Source organism: Fukomys damarensis, unplaced genomic scaffold (genome assembly GCF_012274545.1).
Source record: "Fukomys damarensis isolate Sample0158 unplaced genomic scaffold, DMR_v1.0_HiC HiC_scaffold_38, whole genome shotgun sequence".
Taxonomy (NCBI): Eukaryota; Metazoa; Chordata; class Mammalia; order Rodentia; family Bathyergidae; genus Fukomys; species Fukomys damarensis.
In genome coordinates this window covers 51,161,897-51,183,643 of record NW_022900950.1, presented here as the reverse complement: position 1 = coordinate 51,183,643, position 21,747 = coordinate 51,161,897, and the positions used below count along the sequence as shown (strand labels likewise).

General features: G+C 33.5%; 1 protein-coding gene across 3 annotated transcripts in view; it reads left to right on the top strand.

Moving 5' to 3' along the window:
• Gtf2f2 (general transcription factor IIF subunit 2) overlaps window positions 1-21,747 on the top strand; it is a 149,877-nt gene that overhangs the window by 48,854 nt on the left and 79,276 nt on the right. The gene's annotated exons all lie outside the window — the stretch shown is intronic.

Genomic DNA, 21,747 nt, shown 5'->3' with positions numbered 1-21,747 from the left:
AATGAAATTGAAAGGGAAGCTATACTTCCAAATTCATTCCTGGAAGCAAGTATCACTTTGATTCCCAAACCAGGGAAAGATGCAACTAAAAAGGAGAACTACAGACCAATCTCCTTAATGAATATAGATGCAAAAATCCTTAATAAGATACTAGCAAACAGAATACAGAGGATTATCAAGAAGATCATCCATCCTGACCAAGTCGGATTTATTCCAGAGATGCAAGGGTGGTTCAACATATGAAAGTCAATAAATGTAATACATCATATTAACAAAGTCAGGGACAAAAAACCATATGATCCTCTCAATAGATGCAGAAAAAGCATTTGATAAAATTCAACACCCATTCATGATAAAAACCCTGCAAAAAATTGGAATAGATGGTCTGTACCTCAATTTAATAAAGGCTATCTATGAAAAACCAACAGCCAGCATCATATTAAATGGCCAAAAACTGAAAACCTTCATGTTAAAATCAGGAACAAGACAAGGATGCCCATTATCACCACTCCTCTTCGATATAGCTCTGGAAACATTAGCCACAGCAATTGGACAAGAGAAAGAAATTAAAGCAATAAAGATAGGAAAGGAAGAAGTTAAACTGTCATTATTTGCTGATGATATGATATTCTACATCGAAGACCCAAAAAACTCCACCTCAAGACTTCTAGACTTAATTGACAGATTCATCAGAGTATCTGGATACAAGGTGAACACCCAAAAATCAATAGCTTTCTTATACACAAATAAGAGACTCACTGAGAGAGAAATAAGGGAAAAAATTCCTTTCACAATAGCACCCAAAAAAATGAAGTATCTAGGAATCAATCTAACAAAAGAAGCAAAAGATCTCTACACTGAAAACTACAGCACTCTGCAAAAAGAAATTGAAGAGAATACCACATTTTTTTATCCATTCATCTGTTGATGGGCATATGGGCCACTTCCAAGATTTAGTTTCTGTGAGTTGTGCTGCTATGAACATGGGTAACTAAGCATGTATCACTGTAATATGTCTTTAACTTTTTTGGGAATATACATGAAAGAAGAACAGCTGGGTTAAATAGATTTCTATTTTTAGTTTTCTGAGGATCCTCTGTACAGATTTCCGTAGTGGTTATACTAGTTTACATTCCTGCCAACAGTGTATAAGGGTTTCTTTTTGCCCATTGCCTCACCAGGATTATTTGATTTTTTTTTTTTTTTTGGTTTTTTGGTATTTTGGTTTTTTGGTTTTTTGAGACAGGATCTCACTATGTAGTTGAGGCTGACTTGAACTCACTATGTAGCCCAGGCTGGTCTCAAACTCCAAGCAATCCTCCTGCTTCAGCCTCCCGAGTGCTGGGATTACAGGAGTGCACCACCATGCCTGGGTGATTTATTAATGATAAAGATGCTTTCTAGAGTAAGATGGAATTTCTGTGTTGTTTTAATTTGTACTTTTCTAATGGCAAGAGTTGTTGAAATATATACATATATATACATTTTTAAACTGGCCATTTGTACTTCTTCTGAGATGTGTCTGTTCATTTCAGTTGCCCATTTTTTGTGTCTTTGGAGAGTTTCTTTTCTTTTTAAAATAATAGACTATAGTTACCTTTTTGAGACACATATTCTGGTAAACTTACCATTAGGATTAATTTTTTCCCTCTCACTTAACAGCTTTTAATATTTTTCTTCTGACGTGACTTAGAAGCAAGTTAAAGCATTTGTGGAAAATGAATGTCAGTTGAATCAGTGATGCAGGTAATTTATTTGAATTATTTTTCATGAGTTTTATAGTCCTGAAATGAAATTACTTCCAACAAATGACTTTTTTTAGTTATCAGGGTATTCTGTACATGGAATATTTCTCCCTTACAGCTGTCTTTCTGAGAAAATTATATTCTGGTGGAAAGGTCTTGTGGCTTCAAAGTTGTTATTTCAGAAAGCTGCATAGTATAAAGAATCTGCATACATGAAAGACTGGGGGCTGGTTAGAGAAAGGGTGAGAGAGGGTATCTGAGAAAACTGTTGAAGTCAGAATGACAGTTCACGGAGGAATTCAAACAGTCCTGATGAAGAAAAGGTAGTAATGAAAAGGATTGGTTAGCCTGGTAAACTGAGGGAGACTGTGATGAAAGTCCATTGAAGGCAGCAACAGTGTCATGATTGCTCACATTGGGTGGGTAGCAGAAATAATAGAAGATAATGGTGGCAGTCGGTGGTAACAGCCATTTGAGCTGGGCAGACATAGACATGTTAGAAAAGAAAAAGAGATCTTGTCTGCGATGATATAGGCATGCAAAACCTGGTGACTAAAATTGTCTTGGCCTTATGTTCAAAACTCTGTCTTATGATGTTTGGGTCTGTTAAAATGTGTTTTAGGTGCAGTATCCCTAGGAATCCCATTTAGATGTACATCTATTCAAACAAAGAAAGCTGAGGATCAAAGAACACATGTGCTCTTGTAAAATATGCTAGGATAAATGTATATATAGTTAGTTTGAAGTATGGCATTCAATATTTGAGAAGGGTTATAATAGCAAATGTAGAAAATTTTTCAAAAAGATGTGTTTGTTAAGGTAATCCCTATGGAGCCATTGTTTTCAGTTTTCTGAACACAGCGAGGTAAGAGTTATAGTTTGCTGTTTCTATTTTAGTTTGAACTTTTCCAGATGACAACTCTGGGAATTATGATACGATGGCATTTGATGGGACCCCAGGAATGACTCAGAACTAGATTATATCTAACGTGTAGTTTCACATTACTGCATATACATATACAGCTGCTTATAGAATTAGAAGAAATGCTGTTTAAATAGTAATTTTTTCCCATAATCATCAGGAAAGACTCTTTTGTGATAGGAGGAAATGGGTTGTGTATGTGTGTGTTGGTAGTTGTATATTGGTCAGAAGAGAGCTCATTTTACTACTAGAGGTATTTCTTTTTTTTTTTTCTTTTTATTGAGTTTATTGGTACAATCTAAGTATACAATACAGTTACATTCATCATTGGGATTCTGTAGCTTTACATGATAGGTCTTGATTCTTATTTTTTCCCCTTGTCCCTGCCCTCCCTTCACCCCCTCCTCCCCTCCCCATTTACAAACACTTTATTTCCATTTTTTCAATTTCTCATATTTTTTCCTCTCCCTTATTACCCTTCCCCCACCCTTCCCACTTTCCCTACACCTTTAGCCCTTTACTTCCTATTTCACATCTCATTAGGATCCTGTGTACTATTACAGTTTTTCACACCAAAGAAACTATTCTGTATTTCAGTTAAAGAAATCTCTGTATGAGCATTAAAAATAGGGAATCCTAAAATAAAACTAAAAAGGAAAGTAAAAGAGAAAAGGCAATGATGTAACATTAAAATAATACTTAATTCTGGAGATGAAAATGGTCCCTGAACATATTTAAATTGCTTCTTGCTCTTATAGTCTTATCTTATTCTTTTTTTCATTATTTAGAGAATACTTTATTAGTTTCTGTAATCAAACCCATGTAGATATGACCTTACATATTTAGTACAATGTGTTACCCCTGTACACATGAAAAAATAAATAAAAAATTTTTAAAAAAATTTTAACATTTCTAGACCAATATGGCTGTCCATTTCTGTACAATGCCAACTCAACACAGTAAATTGGGATGACTTTTTCCAAAGTTGACAGCACCATTAAAGTTTCCCAAAATTCAATTTATATATATATATGTACGTGTGTGTGTAGATATATATATATATATCTACACACACACGTACATATATTTATATAAAAAGACTAATAATAGTATGTTATGCATCGATAGCAGCAACAGCTTTTCCAGGTTACTAGAGGTATTTCTAATGTTAAAGACAATGATTTACTGTACAGATACAAGGAAGAACACATTGGGTGAATAAGAAGAGCTTAAAGATTATCAAGTTCATAAGCAAGAAATTCTAGCCTGCAGGCCTATTTTACTTGGCCTGCATTTGGTTTTGTTTTTAATAATATTGTTGCTTTTGACAGGGTATTCATTAATTCTCCAAAGGGGAAAGGAATTCTTCTAAACATAGGACAATGATAATGTGCGGATAAGTATTGTTTTAGGTGTTCAGACAAAACATTGAAACAAGCAGTGTTAAGGAATTGGAGGGCCTGTGTGGCTTTCCAAGTATGCCATACTCATTTTGTACTGCTGTAGTAAATAAAGAGCGAAGCCTATGGAACAGTATGGATTTTTCTTTCAATTTGCAGCTGAGAAAAAAAAATCTCTAAGGTGAGAATCTTTATATTCTTGAAGGTTATGAGACTACTCTTAAGGGTGGGATCATATACATTTATTTTATTAGGGAAATAAGAAAAGCAACAGTAGAAACTAGTTTGTTTATATCTCTCAGCTATAGAATCAAAAGCGCAGTGGTGAGCTTATTCAGTACATTACAAAATATTTTTGCAGTGCTATTACATGATCCTTAAGAATTCTGGTAGAAAATGTAATAACATGAAGTGGATTGAACAGATTTGATATGGCAATGTGATCATTGTTACTTGATTGGACTGTTTACCAAACCTTGTGAACTAAATGTTTTGAAGAGATACAGTTCCTGTCTTCAAAGATTTTCAGTCTGGAAATTAAAAAAGTTATTATTAATACTTTCTGCAGTATATAATGATTACATTGTTGGAAATGGTCCATGTACATAGCAAATCTTAATTCTTTTTACGCCCCCCCATTCCCCTTCTCTGCCTCCTCCCTCTCATCGTGTCTTGTCACCTTCCCATTCATTTGAACAGAACAGGAAGGGGTTCAGTGAAAGCAAAAGAGAGGAAGCAGCCAAATTATCCTGGATGAGTGAGAAATTTCCTCAACACATGGCATTTGAGTTAGGCATTTACTATGGGCAAGTAAAACATCTTGCATACTGAAATAGCTTGCATGCAGGATTGAGACTTGGAACGTAGAGAATAAGGGCTGAGGCATGGCAAGATGAGTAACAGGGCATACACTGCAGTGAATCCCCCTACTGCTGTCCCCTACTTTGATGAAGGAAGATGAGAACTCAGAAAATGGTTTCTGAATTTGGTGAAAGTGTTTGGGGCTCATTAAAGATTAGCAGCAGCATCACAGCCCAGGTGGTAAGGCTGAGGTCCAGACATCCTGAAGATGCCAGTGCTGTTGGAATAAAGGTTTAGAGAAAGGAGAAAATTCATATTTAATGCCCAGGGTTTGTCAGACAACTTAATTCCAGAGGCACTCATTCTCATGTTGGGTTGCCATGTTGTCACACAAGACTAACTCATTGTTATTCTGAAGTTAACTGTAACACCACTATCAATATTTTATGTACATTTATTATGTATTTATTGTTTATTCTGAGCAATGAGTATTTGTGACATTTTTAGGCAAAGTACTGTTCAAAAGACAACCATTAGCCTTGTTCATTCTATTAGGCATGAGCTTCATTGACTTATTTTTTCTCATTACTTTTATTCAAATAATGCATAGTATTTCTGCTACCTTAGCACTTGAATATTTGTCATTCTCAAAGTACTTTTGCAAATTTCATATTTTATGATCATTGTTACATGCAGTTGCTCTTCAGTGGAAAGAATTAGCTTTATGTGTTTATATTGTTTAGGTTTTTTCAGTTGTGTGAATTATTAGCACTCACTGCAGCTAGTTTTCTGTTGTTGTCATCACACCCCACCCCACGCCCACCCAGTTCTGGATGTTGAATCCAGGGCCTTTGCACTAAGATACATCCCTGGCCTTTTTTGTTTTTTTGCTTTGAAAAAGGGTCTCACTAGTTTTCATCAGCGCCCAGAGTGCTAGAATTACAGACCTGAACCACCATGCCCAGAGTGCAGTTATTGAATTGGCTAGATTGATATATATTGTCTATTTGACTAGATTGATATATTGTCTGTGTGACTACGCAGATTTTTACTTGGGTATACTGATATTTTACAAATAGTGTAGTAAGTAACACATCTCTGGTGCTTTAAATCTAATCGGATCATAATAGTTGATGCAGTTGGTAAGTATTTTTATTTTAGAGTAAATATACTTTATTTTGAAAGATACTGTAATTTTATATGAACTGTTTAGGAAATCTTGTATTTGAAAATCCTTTGTTATACCATTTCTGTAGAACCACAGGTAGTTTTGTAAAACTGGTTTTATAATACTGTTAATTTTTGTCTGGAAATTTGGTGTTTATGATTTTTCTTTTTTAATGAAAAATTTAGATATAGTTGGTATATATATTATATATATATATTTACATATATATATATATATATATATCCTTCAAAAATTAACAACAAATGGCTAGTCACATGAAGTTGTATCTGCCTTTCATATTTGCTTTATCTCCTATTTGTGAGCAAATCCCATGTATCTCACATTGTCTGTGAATTAAAGGGCTGAGGATTTAGCTCAGTGGCACTGCACTTGCCTCACAAGCACAAGGTCCTGAGCTTGATCCTGGGTACCTGGGAAAAAATAAATAAAGGTAGTTCTCAGACCTTCCACCTGTAAGCATTGCTTGTTTCCCTCCAATTTTGAACAATAATAATAAAACTGCATGTTATCTTCTTAACCATGGCGTTGAATTTCTGAACTTTTCAGAATTTTTTCAGAATTTTTCTGTTTCTATAGGTAAATGTGTTGCTGTTTAATGGTCATTAACTTTTTGTAGTATAGCTTTATTGGGATATTCATATTTTACCCATTGAAGTATACAGTTCACATATTTAGCATATTTTCAGTACATATGCCATCATCACAGTTTTAGAAGATTTATATCACCTCATGAAAAGAAAGTCATATAGCAGTCACCTGTTACTCCCATGCTAACCTCTGAAGCTGTAGGCAACCACTAATATACTTTGTGATGCTATAGATTTACGTGAATGTTTTGGACAATTCACGTAAATTAAATCATACAATATTTGACCTTTTTCAACTGTCATTTTCTTACTTTGCATGATATTTCCAAGATTCATGCATTTTGTAGCATAACCAGTACTTTATTCCTTATTATTGGTTATTCATATTCTGTTGTATGGATATGCTGTGGTTTGTAGACATGCCATAGATTATCTATTTATATGCTTGTGGACATTTGGATTATTTCTTTGGCTATTATGACTAATGGTAATATGAATATTTGTGTACAAGATTTTGTGAACCTGTGTCTTTCTCTTCAATATATATCCAGAGTGAAATGCTGGATCATATGATAACTCACATGTTTAACCTTTTGCAGAACTGTCATTATTTTCTGTAGCAGCAGCAGCGCTATTTTTTACTCCTACTAGCAGCATATAAGGGTTTCAGTTTCTCTACATCTTCATCAATACTGTTATTGTCTATCTATTTTGATTATAGACATCCTAGTAGGAATAAAGTGATACCTCATTGTAGCTCTGATTTATATCTCTGTGATTAGTAATGTCGAGCATCTTTTCATGAAAACCTCTGATCTGTTCTGCATTTCTACAGCTGTCTTTTTAAAAATAGTATATCAGTGTTGTATAAATAAATACGTAAATCCTTTTTTCACTTGGCATATATTTTCTAAGGTTTTATATGAATCAGTAGTTAATTCTTTTCTGTTGCTGAGTATTCCACGGTAGGGATGTACCACAATTTATTAAGTACATCATCACTCACAGAGAGACATTGGAATTGTTTCTAGTCTTTGCCTCTGAACATTTGTATATAGATTCTTGTGTGAACCTAAGATTTAATTTCTCTTCATACATGCATTTTCTGATAATTTCAAGTTCAACTTTAACTAACTGCCAAACTGTTTTCCTGAGTGGCTATTTTTAAAAATAGGAATATAGAGGGCTAGGAATTTAGTTTAGTGGTGCTGCTGCCTGCCTTGCAAGCACAAGGTCCTGAGTTTGATCCCCTGGTACCAAAAAAAAGTACAGATAATTTTTAAAAAGCATTTGAAAACGTGGCTACTAAAACATGCAGAAAAGATACATTAACATAGTAGCTGGAAGAAAACACACTTAGCCCCTAGGAAGTTGCCAGTATCCCACCTTGACTGCAACTCCTTCCAGCACAGAGATAACCACTTTCATCGGCATTTATAGTAATCATTTTATTTTTTCCCCTCATCATGTTAGCATTTAAACTTCATTCCTCTGTAATTTGTTTTACTTTTCCTGGTTTTGAGTGTTGTAGAAATAGAATCACAAAGTATGTGCCCTATTTTTGGAGAGGAGTATGGGTTTTTTTCATAAATTGTTGTTTTCTAGGATTGATCTATGTACAGAAATAGTTCATTCAGTTTCTTTACTGGATTCCAAAGTATGAACATTTGTTCAGTTTTACTGTTAGTGAATGTTTGTAATTTTTGGCTTAGAGTATTGTTACATTTGTATACATGTGTATATTCCCAAGTGTCGACCTTGTCTAGTCACAGGCTCTGTCTTTCTTCCTGTAGATAATGCTAAGCTTTTCCAAAGGAGTCTTTTTTTTTTTGACACCGGGGATCGAACTCAGGCCCTTGTGCTGAGGCAGGCACCAGATGTTACTATGTTCTTTATCCTTTAAGTAAATTCTTTTAACTCCTCTCTACTGGCATTGTTTATAATATATATATATAAATGTTAACTATTATAGTGAGTGCGTAATGATTTCTCATTGTGCTTTTTTTCTTATTTGGTTTTTGTTTTTTTGAGACAGGGTCTGTACTACATAATTCAGGCTGGCTTTTATCTCTCTGTGTAGCCCACACTATCCTCAAACTTACAGTCCTCCTGCCCCAGCTTCCTGAGTGCTGGTTACAGTTGTGCATCATGGTGCCTGCCTGGCTCATTATAGTTTAACCTGACATTTCCCTGAGTATTCATTTAGATTTTTTTGTTTTATGAAATGCTTGTTTAGGTCATTTATCTATTTTTTTGTTGGACTATGTTTTTCTTTTTGAGTTGTAGTACTTTAAATATTCTGGGTATATTCCTTAGTCAAAAATATCCTTTGTTCTTCAGCTTGCCATTTCACTCTCTTAAGGATTTTTTTGTTGAACAGGACTTATTGTTACTTTTTTTTTTTTTTTTGCATCACAATCAAACTTGGGTCCTTGTGCTTGCGAGGCAGGCAGCAGAACCACTGAGCTAAATCCCGTGCAGGAGTTATTGTTAATGTAGTTCAGTTTTTCAGTCTTTGGTGGCTTATGCATTTTGTCTCTCATTTAAGAAATCTTACAGTCTCTGAAGGATCAAAAAACATTTTTCTCTACCATTTCTCAGAAATGTTTTCATTGTCTTTCACATTTAGATCTAAAGTTTACCTGGAATCATTTTTCTGTATGGTGTGAGATAGGGTTTAAATTTTATATTCCTCCACATGGATAAGTATGACCTGTTTTTTGAAAGACTTTTTTCTCACTGTCGTCACTGCCACCTTTGCCATAAATCAGGTTATCTACACAGGTCTATTTCAGGACCACTCTTTGTTTCATTAGTTGATTCATGCATCCTTGTTTTGGTGTCAAGGTTATACTGGCCTCAAGAATTGAGTTGGGAGAATGTTTCCCTTTTTGTATTACCCAGAAGAATTTTTATAATGTAACTATTTCTTCCTTAAATATTTAGGAAAATTCACTTGTTAGTCTGAGTATGGAATTTTCTTTGTGGGCTAGTTGGGGACAATTATTCATTTCTACACATCTGACAGTTTTTTTGTCCAAGACTGTCTTTTCAAAAATAGTTGTATAGTAAAAGGCTTTGAATGGTAGAATTAAATTCTTCCTATAGGGCAAAGATAGATAGATTTGCTAGTAGCGCCATACAAGATTTGTGATTTCCTAAATTTGGTATTTCTCCCTGTATCCTTGGCACCCTGGGCCCCTCTATATCACTCCTTCAGGGCTTTGGAGGAACAAGAGGAACTGATGCAAACATGCTCATGCCACCTGCATTGAAAGAGAAATAAAATGCTTTTCTCCCCCGTCCAGAAATTCTGCCTTCTGCCAGCACCTGTGAAACTACAACAGGCTAATTCAGCTTCCACAAATGGTAAAATTTCAGACTTTTTACAATTCTTGACATGGAGTAAGTTTCTCTATTTATAAGGCTATCAGGATTTATCTTTGACTCTACAGTTTTAATGTGGTATGCCTGTGAATGGCTTTCTCCATGTTTAAGTTGCCCAGTATTCATTGAGCTTATCTATTGATTGCTATCTCAGTTGCAGAAATTTTTCAGATATCATCCTTTTTTCTCTTCTTCTGAAATTCTGACTAAAGTGTTTTTGAACAAATGCTCAATTATTTCATTATATCTTCTGTCTCTTTGTTCTTTTTTTTTTTTTCTTTTTTTTTAAAGACAGGGTCTCACAGTATAGTTCAGGCTGGTCTTGAACTCACTGTATAACCCAGCCTGACCTTGAACTTGAGGCAGTCCTCCTGCCTCAGCCTCTAAGTGCTGGGATTACTGGCAGGCACCACCATGCTGGGCATGTTCTGTTTTTTGGTTTTGTTTTTGGGTTTTTTTTTGTTTTTGTTTTTGTTTTTGTTTTTGGTCTGATTTTTTTCTGTACTATACTTTGGAAATTTTATTTTTCCTATATCCAGCTCATTAGTTTCTTCACTTATATCTAGTTTGATACTAAACTTATCTAGTGAGGTTTAAATGGTGCCTATTCTATTTTTTATTTCTAGATGTTTTTGTTTGATTCCCTTTTGAATGTGTGACGGTTTCCCCTGCAGATATTTTAGTCTTTTATTGTTTTGTTATTATTACTTTAATCACAATCCAGTTAATTTCAATCTCTGACTCCTTTTAGGATCACTTTTTTGTTGTTCTTTTACTTATACGTAGTGAATCTAGTTTCTTGGCTATATGTTGCACATTATATTTGTGGAATGATTTATAAAAGTAAAATATGACTTCTAGGGAAAGTTCTTTCTTTCCTCTGAGGACCTATCTTTCCTAGGCACTTGTGACTACTACTAACTCTGATCCACTGTTTTAGTAATTTATTACTACATAACAAGCTCTTCCAAAACTGAGTCTTCAAACAGTAGTGATGTAGTGTTTCCAGGAAACTGAGTGGACTGGATTAAAACTGTACTTCTTCTGTTCCATAGATGTCAGTTTGAGTTACCTACTCATTCTGTGGGAGGTCGATCACAGTGCTGTATCCAAGACTTCCTAATTGATGGTCTGAGCCTTGGTACAGTGGAACTGGGGAACCTTGTTCTCTCTGTTTGCACTCTTTCCTGTGTGTATTCATCAGTTAGTGGTCAGCCCAAGCATATTTACTTTTCCAAACCAGCACAGGCTTACAGGCATTTTAAGGTCACTTCAGCAAGTCAGTTGGTCACATCCAGTTAAATAGTTGTCCCAGATACAAGAACAGGGAACATAAAATAGGTTCTACTATTTTTTTTTTTTTTAGGTACCTGGTATCATCTCTTGTCCTTGCACTTACAAGGGAGGTGGCAACACCAATGAGCTAAATCCCTGGCCCAGACTCTACTTTGTGATAAGTCCAGCTTTGTGGAAATACAGGGATAGGAATAATTGTTGGCAGTTATTTTCAGACTGTACTGCAGTCATTTTAAACCACTCTTGGTGCTTGAGATGTCACAGAAGATTGAACTAGGTGGTCGTTTTGATAACCATGTAACCTACCATCCTAGCTAAAACATTATTAAAAGTAAAAAGGAAATTTTAAAAAAAATGCCAGGACTCTCAAATATGACAAGATCGTTTTTGGCAAAGTGGGAACTGTAGTTACCCTAGTTAAACTTTTTGGGTACTTTTCCCACTTCCTGTTTATCATCACATCAAGGGTACAGACCTTTGAGTTTTAAATTTTTTATAGTAATAGGCGGGGGATTTAGCTCAGTGGTGCCACCACCTGCCTCAGTAGGGCAAGGATCCCAGATCAATCCCTGGTACCAAAAAAAATTTTTTTTTGTAGTAAGGAACTCCTATTAGATTTTCCTCCTTGTGTAGAGTCTGGCCTCTAATTTTTGTTTCCTTGCCCTGGGAGGCTGTATTAACAAAGGGTCTCATATTCCCTAGATTGGCCTATGACCTCAAGATTCTTATTTTCCCTATATGGAGTCATAATTCCTTGTTATCTTGAGGTTATTTTTTTTTAGATGCCATTTTTTAGTTTATTGGTACATTTTAGGTATACAGTACAGTTACATTCATTATTGGGATTTACATGACAGGTCTTGGTTCTCATTTTTTTCCCCTTGTCCCTACCCTCCCTTCACCCCCTCCTCTCCTCCCCATCTACAAACACTTTATTTCCATTTTTTCATTTTCTCATATTTTTTTCTTTTCCCTTATTACCTTTCCCCTACCCTTCCCACTTTCCCTACACCTTTAGCCCTTTTCTTCCTATTTCACATTGTCAATTATCTCATTAGGATCTTATGTACTATTATAGTTTTTCACACCAGAGAAACTATTCGGTATTTACACATTTGTGACTTATTTATTTCACTTAGGAGTATATCCTCAATATGTATTGGATACTTTTAATATCTTGTTGAGCTTTTATAGATGTTTTCTGTGAGAGATTTGATGTAGATAATTCACCATTGTGAAGAATAGGACAAGTATAGTTAATTTACCAGAGGGGGAAGAAACTGAAAGAATTGCTGAATGTCAAGACTTTGAAGTTTAACAATCTAGAGCTAATTCTCTATTTAACCTTAGAATTACAAATAAATGTTTACTTTCTAGTCTTTTGATCATGCTGTCTTATTCTTTAGTTATTTTCATTCTTGTCTAGATTTCAATATTATATCTCATTTTTTAAAACAGGTTGATGAGTAAACTTTATAAAATATGCTGTTTTTCAAAGTCTGTTGTACGACTTTAGCCCTCACATTAGATTTTTGTCACTATTTTGTCTATTTTAGATATGCAATTATAATTTTCTCATATATATATGTGTATATCTTTCCTCAAAGTGAACCTGAGGCTCATATTTATTTTTCAAGTTGGATATATACCATAAACATTTATGTTGAAGAATTGACTGACTTATTGGACCATACTTCCTTGTTGTACCGTACTTCTGTTCTCCTCATACTTTCTATATTCTATCATTTCCTTTGATGTTGAAATCTAATTTTTAACAAGTGCACAGTTTTGTCTTAACTATGAACTCTGATCTCATTTGGTCCATATTGTCTATTGGATATAAAAAAAAAGGATTGCTTGTATTATTTTTCTGTTAATTATTCCTTTGGGTTTATTATACCTGATGTGTCACCTAAATTACCTTAAGTTTTTCATGTATGTCTTAAAGTAATTTGAAGAGGCCCTATTTGTTTCCTTTTTAAATCTTTGATAGCTTTCCCAGCAAATATTTTGAATAATTTTTCTTTAAAGAGAAGTGATTCTTGTATTAGTACATTATCGCTCTCTTAAATGGTCCTTGTCATATGTAGTAATCAAAAAACAGAAGTGATATTCAGATATCATAAGTTTCCTTTCTTCAAATACTTTCCTTCTTTCTCACTGGCTGCTCTAACAAGGGAAGGGCTATTCATTTCAGCTAGTGATAGTTTGAAATTTATTTGGCTATTTATAGTAGTCTTGAGAAAACTTATTTCTAGTACAGGAGGACATTAAAATAATAAATTAGAGTAAGAAAGCTCAGTCAAGAGAGATCCTTTGGGGGAATCTGAATAAATAATAACTGACAATAGTTCAAATATGTCAGTTATTCATATAGGACAGTTGTCTCTAATTAAAAATTTTTTAGGTGGACTACCTTACCCCTGAATCATATTGGCTTGTATCATATTATAATAAAATTTAAAAGAAATATATCACTAATGTTAGCAACCTTAGTTGAGTGTATATTTAATTCAAGCACTACCAATTATTGTTCCTATAGTTCCCTATGTGATTTTATAAAAGATCGATGTGATCTGGGTTATTAGGCATCTTCCCTGAGACCTTTAAAATAAGAACAGTTTTGTATCCACCTTCATTCTATTTTGGTAATTTAATGCAATATAAGTTACTAGAAACAAAGAGACGCCTGGGTTCCAGCGCAACATTGAGGGATATTTAGCTGTATTGGTCTTAGTAAACATCTTTCATTTATTAATTTGCCATTTTCCAGTGGACTCTTTATCTGTATATTTTTATGTTTCAAGTCTTTTAATGGCTCATAGATATGTGTCTGTCCAGTGACTGTAAAATAAAGCTTTTAAATATTAACTTCACATTTTATCTTAAAAAACAGTGTAACACAAGAGCAATTAGTATGCATCTTGAAAGATATAGAAAATAAATCTATTGAGTTATGGATGAGTGGGTTTTGCCTCTAGGGGACCATCATATCACAGCTATGTAAGCTAGGAAAACTTAATGAGCATTGTCCTTTGGGTCATACCTTACCCCCTTTAAGCGATGGGAATTTTAGCATTGATACCTCTGTATTTTAGCTTTTGTGTACACAAGCTAGCTGTAGCTTTTCTTTTTGCTTATGTTAAAAATGTTATTGGAGGACATATGTAATTATTTGAATCATTTACCACAAGCTTGCTAATTTGGAAAATGAGATAACCGTATGGGCTACTAGAAAACAAATGGCTGCCCAGACTAGGTAAAGCTCTGAGTCCTTACATCTGTCTGGAGGTAGCCTTTATGTAACCTTTCCTTCATTCATAACACTGTTTCTAAGAAATTGGTCACATCTCTCTTCTACCAAATCCCTATTTTAGGTTACACTTCTTTTCCCCAGTGTTCTTACTTCATTCCTTCTAATATGACTCTAAAGCAGGCATTCAAAATGCTTTATAATTCTAAGTATTTTTCCAGGCTTCATGGTACTATAGGGAAACAGAATTACACCCTTCTTCCTCAGAGTTCTTTCTCTGCCCCCAAAACAGGGACAGTACAAAAAACTTACTATATCTCAGAAATCTATAATGTTTTTCTTTTACTTGATATATAAATGCCTTCCTTTCTTCTGTTAGCTTAAAGATAGTCTGCTTTTTCTTAGATATCCCCTGGAAGAATTTTTAGTTCATTTTTAGAGATCACTTTCAAGTTATTCCCAGTTGGTAGCTATTTCTTCCACATTTAATTCAATATAATTCTGTGCATGAATGAGGAAAATCTGTCCTCACATAAATTTCTTTCCTAGCTATACTCATTATTCTTGACCTATCAGTCACTCCTTTTTCCTTTTATTGTTGCAGGCCCACAAATCTCTGGAATGGATTCTCTGCCCTTAATATTTTCTTACAATATATTCTGTAGGCAGGGCTCAATTCCTTTTTGGTTAATTGTGGCTTCTTACATTATTTTAGGTTACGTGCAGTCCTAGTCTAATGAGTGAGAATGGTGTCCTTCCTTCAACACTTTGCCCATTTTCAAGACTCATGCTGTCAGTCAGGTTTCTCACTGAGTTCTTTAGGTCCAGTCTGAACGTAGTACTGCACAGTGACTAGGAGCTTGCCATTTTGAAGGTTGCTTGCTAGCTTCGTGACTGTGAGCAAGTTACCTAACTCTGGGTCTCCATTTCTTCAACTGTAAAATAAGAGTTCTGACACCACCCACCTTTGTCTGTTAGAATAAACTATGCTAACAAACATTTCAAAATATCAGTGATTTAACCACATTCCCCCTTCCCTTCTAAAGGAAGTTCTAAGATAAGAAACCTAGGTCGTAAGCTAGGGGTTAGTCTAGCCTTAAGCGGTGATGGCCTTCCTTTATTATTTCACCCATTTTCAACCTCCTGTCTTTGGTCAAACTTCTCACTGAGATCTCTGGGTCCATTCTGAAGGCATTACTGCACAGTAGTGGTTCCATGGCCATAGCGGCTCTACCATCATTCAGTTTATGGCTTCCATCTTCAAAGTGGTCCACCTAACCATCGTATCTGTATCTTAGTTATCAAAATGGGACAAGAGAAAGAGGCCACGGGCTAAAGCAGTTTTGTAACTCTCTTCAAGAGCATATTCAAAAGTCACACTCTGCTTAGATTCCATTGGTCAAATATTGGTAATTTGGCCATTTCTAGCAGTCACAGAACACTGAGAAATATGCAAGTTTATTTTGGTTCTGTTGCCACCAGAATCAAGTTTGATTTTTAGCAAAGAAGGAGAGAATGGGTATTGAAAAAGTGACTAGCAACCCCAGGACCTCATGAGATTTTGTGTTGGGCACTTTGAGACAATGCATATAAATAGTTCTGTACCTGGTGATGAGTAAACCTCAGCAAATACCAGACATTTTCATTATCTCTTTGTTAAAGGATCAGAGTCCTAGCACCTCCCACTTTTTTTTTTTACTCATTCACCAACTTTCCAGAGGAGTGTTCTTTTATAATACTTGAATCTTCCAGAAGCAATTATACATGGTATCTTTGTAGAAAAGAGGTAGATAGGGGTAGTGTTTACTTATTGGAAAAAACACTTCTGTTGAAAAGGTTTTCGCTTTTTACTTCATTATTAATTTTAAATCCTCAACTGCTTTTCGTTTCCACTACCTTGAACCTGCCTTGAAATAAATTACTGTTTGGTTCTAAAAATGAAATGAGTTAAAAGTAATTCTTTTAACATTTTTTTATTGTCTTTTAGTTAAATGGAGAGTTTGGAGCGATACAGAATGAAGATTAGGAATGATTTTACTTAATACCTAATATACCCTTTGACTTCACTAATCGTCTCAAACTGCCAAATTTGTTACATTTTATAAAAACACAATTTTATTTTCTATGTATCATCTAGTGAATTTTATATACTATATCTAATTATATACAATAATGATTTGTTCAGTAGTAGCAACAAGTGTAGTTGAACCATTTTTCTTTTCTCATTAAATACTATCTCTGATACTCAGCTAGTATTAACTGTCATTGAGACACGAAAAAAGAGGAAGAGAATATAACTGGGAATCAAAATGGCATTTTAACGTAGTCTGCTTCCAGTTTTCAAGGTAGCTGAATTTTATATGTTGGACCATAGTGTGTTTTATGGGGGGAGCGGGCTCTGTTTAACAACTGTTAATACAATATGTACACTATAAGTACTTATGGTTGTATTTTAGCTTTTGCTTTGTAAATCAACCACCTGTGACTTTTAGCTATTGTACAAAATAGCAACTCTACCTAATAGCAATTTGTACTTTAAAATATTCTCATGTCTAAAAATATTTGTGAGGGGCTGGGGATTTATTTAGCTCAGTGGTGCCACGCTTGCCTCAAAAGCGCAAAGGTCTGAAGTTTGATCCCTAGTACCAAAAAAAAAAAATGAGTAAAGGCATAAGTTAATTAGCTGGATTAGCCATTCTGTGATGTGAACAGTACATATTTTGGAACATTATGTTCTGTACCATAAATATATACTGTTTTGTTGATTTAAAAATAAATAATTTTTAAAAAAGAAAGTACACTCTAAACATTACCTATAACTTGTAGATTCTTTGGTGTTTTCATTAATCACCTAAAATTTATTAATAATGTTGATTCATTCATGGATGTGTACATTCTTCTTTTTTTTCTTTCCGTAGCAGTTTCTTTTAAAATATTGATACATATATAGAAAAATATTTAAAAATCAAAATAGTTCCATTAGACCATAAGATCATAGTCTCTTAATACTTTAGTTTTTTAAAAAAATAAATACAAATAACAATTTATCAAATAGTGTAATACCTAAAGAAAACATAACATGGCTTAATTCTTTGTAAAACAACATTAAGTGATCAATTATCATATTCAAGCAACTAATTGAAAAGTGGAATCATTCAATATTTTTTAAGAATTCTAAAAAAACCTACTTAATAAACATCTGTTATAGCAAGCATAATCAGTGAAGTGTAAGAATAAATGAATACGGGCCGGAGATTTAGCTCAGTGGTGCCATCACCTGCCTCGCAAGCACAAGGACCTGAGTTCGATCCCTGGTACTGAAAAGAAAAGATGAATAGACTCACTCAATCTTGCACCTTGGTAGTATAGAAAAATTTGTGCTATACATCCTTAGAGGATGGTAATCAAAATCACTTTTCAGTAGTGAGCTTGTTTTAAAAAAGGAATTTCCAAGAATTAGTTTGGTATTTTTAGATAATTATTAAACTTGTTCTTAAATGTTACTGAATCCTCTGTAATCTTAGGTTTGGAAAAATCTATCATGATATTATGTTGACTATGTTATATTTTAGGATAGAGAACAAGATTTTAAGACATAATAAGAAGGTTTAATTATCTCATTCTTGTTACCAATTCAGCAAAATAACTAATGTTGAAATAAAACAATAGTTTTAGTACTTTACATACAAAAAGCTGAAGTTTTACTTTCTAACAGTTGGAAATTTTTAGTAAATATAGGTAATTTATAACAGCTTCTGAGATACATATCAGTGATTTTTGTTTAATATAAATTCTTGAACCATTGTGTATTTTTGTCAAGAAAAAATACAATCACCTCTTCAGATTAGGCACATTTTAAATTTGAACTAAGTTCTCTGTATCCGGCATGTATTCCTTTAATATTACTCTCTTGGTGCTTATTGATAGAAGCAAATTAATTTTAATATTACCTTAATCATTATTTTGCTTAAGCTAATATTAAGCAAAGCAATGATTAGGAAAATAAATCTAACACAGGTCATATATTCCAAAGCTAGATACAAATAATTTTTAACTTGCATGCTATTTTGGATAGTCCATATTACAGCTCTGCTTTACTAGCAAGGATAATTATGATTCAAATGCTATATTTTTAACCTTGACTAACATCATTGCATTTTAAAGTATTTATCATAATTTATTAGGCATATCTCTAAGATTCTATTATCACATGTATTATTCCCACTGATTTTAAATTGCTGATAAAACAGCTGCTATGTTTATTTTGCTTTTTTAGATTTTTATATGAGGCTGGAAAATAAGTCCAAAAAACTTATCATGTGTCTTTCTGCTTTTTGTGTGTTTGTTTTTAGCAGTATTGGGGGTTGAACTTATGGCCTTCTGCATGCAAGGCAAACTCTCTAGCACTGATATACACAGCCCCAGGCTCATCATATGTATTTTTAAACTAGTGAAATGAAGTCTGTATTTACTTGTAGCAATTTAAAGCATATTTTTTGTGTTTTAGAATATTTCATTACAGAAGTAAGGATGTGTTAAAAGTTTTCTGTGTTGTCATGTCTAAGCCTAGTCAATCAATGTAAATAGTTGTGAAGATACCTTTTAACTACATACAAAAGTCAGTGCTTTGATTGAAAGTCTTTGAAGGGATGAGGCATTTTACATGCAACTCAGCCAGGCTTTAGGCCTTATAAAAAGCCCTATCGGATTATTATCCCTATTTTATTATAAGGATGTTCAGATTTTTAAGTTAAGGATCTTGCTTATGTCCCTGTAAGCAAGTTAATGAAAGTTAGATTCCAGAACCCATGTGAATTTTATTGTACTATGTTTTTTGCTCATATTAGTCCTGTGGATTATACAAGTCTTAAAAAGTTAACCTGCTTTTCAGCAAACCTGATATATAAAAATCTAGATTCACAAATAGACAAATTTGGGATATTAGTCTAGTGAGATGGATGATTCACCTCATGTTCTTTAAATGACATGACATTAAAAATATTACTTGCTTTTTCAAAATTCAGTTTTTACCTAACATTTTAGGTATACTTGTGTTGAGGGGTGGTATCAAGTAAGACAAGCCTGAATTTTGATATTCTGTATTCACACCTCTTTGTGAATACCTGTTTTGTGCCAGGAACTAGGTGTTTGGGATGCAAGGGATGTAAGTGGCCTGAAAAGATCTAAAAAATTCTTGAGGGATTGGAAACAAAAATGTTATGAAAGCTTCGCTCCTATTTATAATTGACATTTTATATGATTTCTTGAATAGAAAATATTTCTGAAAAAAATTTTTAAAGACGTTAATGTTAAAAACTAGATATTTTCTAAGCCTAGCATGGTATACATATTTGTATACCTCCTCTTCAAGGAGGCTGAGGCAGTAGTATCACCAAGAATTTGAGGCAGTGGAAGCTGAGTTCAAGACGAGTACAGACTGTATAGCAAGAATCTGTCTTAAAAAAAAACCAACAGAAAACCTATGTATTTTCTTTGCATTTACAGCATCATATTTAGGCACTTGAATATGCAAATGCAAAAGCAAGTAATTTTGAATTTGAATAAGTACATTTATAAAAGTTAAAAGGGTAACCAACCCAGACAAATTTCCTTCTTTATTATTGTTATTAATACTGTGATTTATCAGAAGCTTCATAAGGAATCAAATGCATCAAGGTATAATTTGTATAGAGATGCTGCATAAGAATGATTTTTAGTAGTTTCTAACAATATTAACTGTTTTATAAAAATTAAGTTCTATTTTTGTGAGTTGATGCAAAAACCTTGTAATTTTTCTAAGGAGATTTGCTGAGCTGCATCTGTAAAAAAGATGTGTCAGGAGTATTTTTATTATCTACAGTGAAATCTTGTTAGAGAAAATCTGGCTTTGACATTAAATCACAACCATTTTTTTCATTATTGAAGTCCAAATGCCAAGGAAAAATCAACTTATAAACTGGAGAGGTATATAAACAGTTCAATTGTAGTGACAGTTACATTTTTCTCTGTGGTTCCTTTGAGTACTGATTAAACCATTTAAAGTACTTAAGATAATTTGATATTTTAGTAGAAACATTTTTTCTTGGTATACATAACAAAAAATTGCATAGTTAATGTGGAGTTGTTGTTTAATGTGAATTTCTGAAAGGACTTCGCTGTATAAAGATTTTAAAAGGTTCCTTTCAGTATGTACAGCCAACTTTGATATTATTTTAGGTGTTGTAAGTGGAAGTCAGTTATAATTCCAGAAATATTAGCTTTACTCATTCTAAGTTTTTAATGAGTAATCAGAATTTTGGTATAGACCCAAATTTATTAACCTCAGCCAAGAGTTTAAAACAATTTTTTTTGAAGGTTGTTAACATTAGATTTAGTTATCAGTTTTAATAGTTTAATGTCAAAGGAACAAATTTAAGATATAACTAGTTCTAACCAAAGAACAAGTAAAGAGAAATGAATTAGCTGTTCTTTTGGGGCAGGCTTGGGGTTGGGAATGGACTCACATTTAAAGTTCAGTTAGTATTGTAGATTTATTTCATAGAAACAGCCAAAATGGAAAATGATTTTTAGAAATTATCATAATCAACACAAGTCAGTGAGTCTTAAGATTTAGCATTTAGATAAGTATTGAAAAGAATCAGTGAAGTTTTTTCATAAGAATGTTTAGTGATATTTAATATCCTTGAGCTGGAAAAGGGAATAAATATATAGGGGGATTGTGAAAATGGACTCTTTTATTCTAATCTAATACCATATAAGCCTGTTGAAACTAAATCATCCCTGCTGTATTGGAGCTCAATTGTCCAAAGAAAAAAATTTGCTGATTTTGTCACTTCCAATACCAGTCAGGGCTGTTGTAGCCTGCCATGGGTTACATCATTGTGTAATACAGGTATTATGCAAAATCATCAAGTGGTACTGTTTGTTTTTAAAGTGAAACATGTAACTTTTTATTATAATTATTAATACAAGCAGAGAAGCTGACAGTGTTATTTTTTATTGTTATCAACAGTTTTCTAGGAATTTTCAGTAAAATATCAATTCAGCTGTAATTGTATGAAATACAAGAACTGTGAATAAGCTTATGGTGCCTGATATTAAAAATCAAATGAATAGCTTTAATACCTTTGTACAATCTCTTTTTTTTTTTTTTTTTTTTTTTTTTTT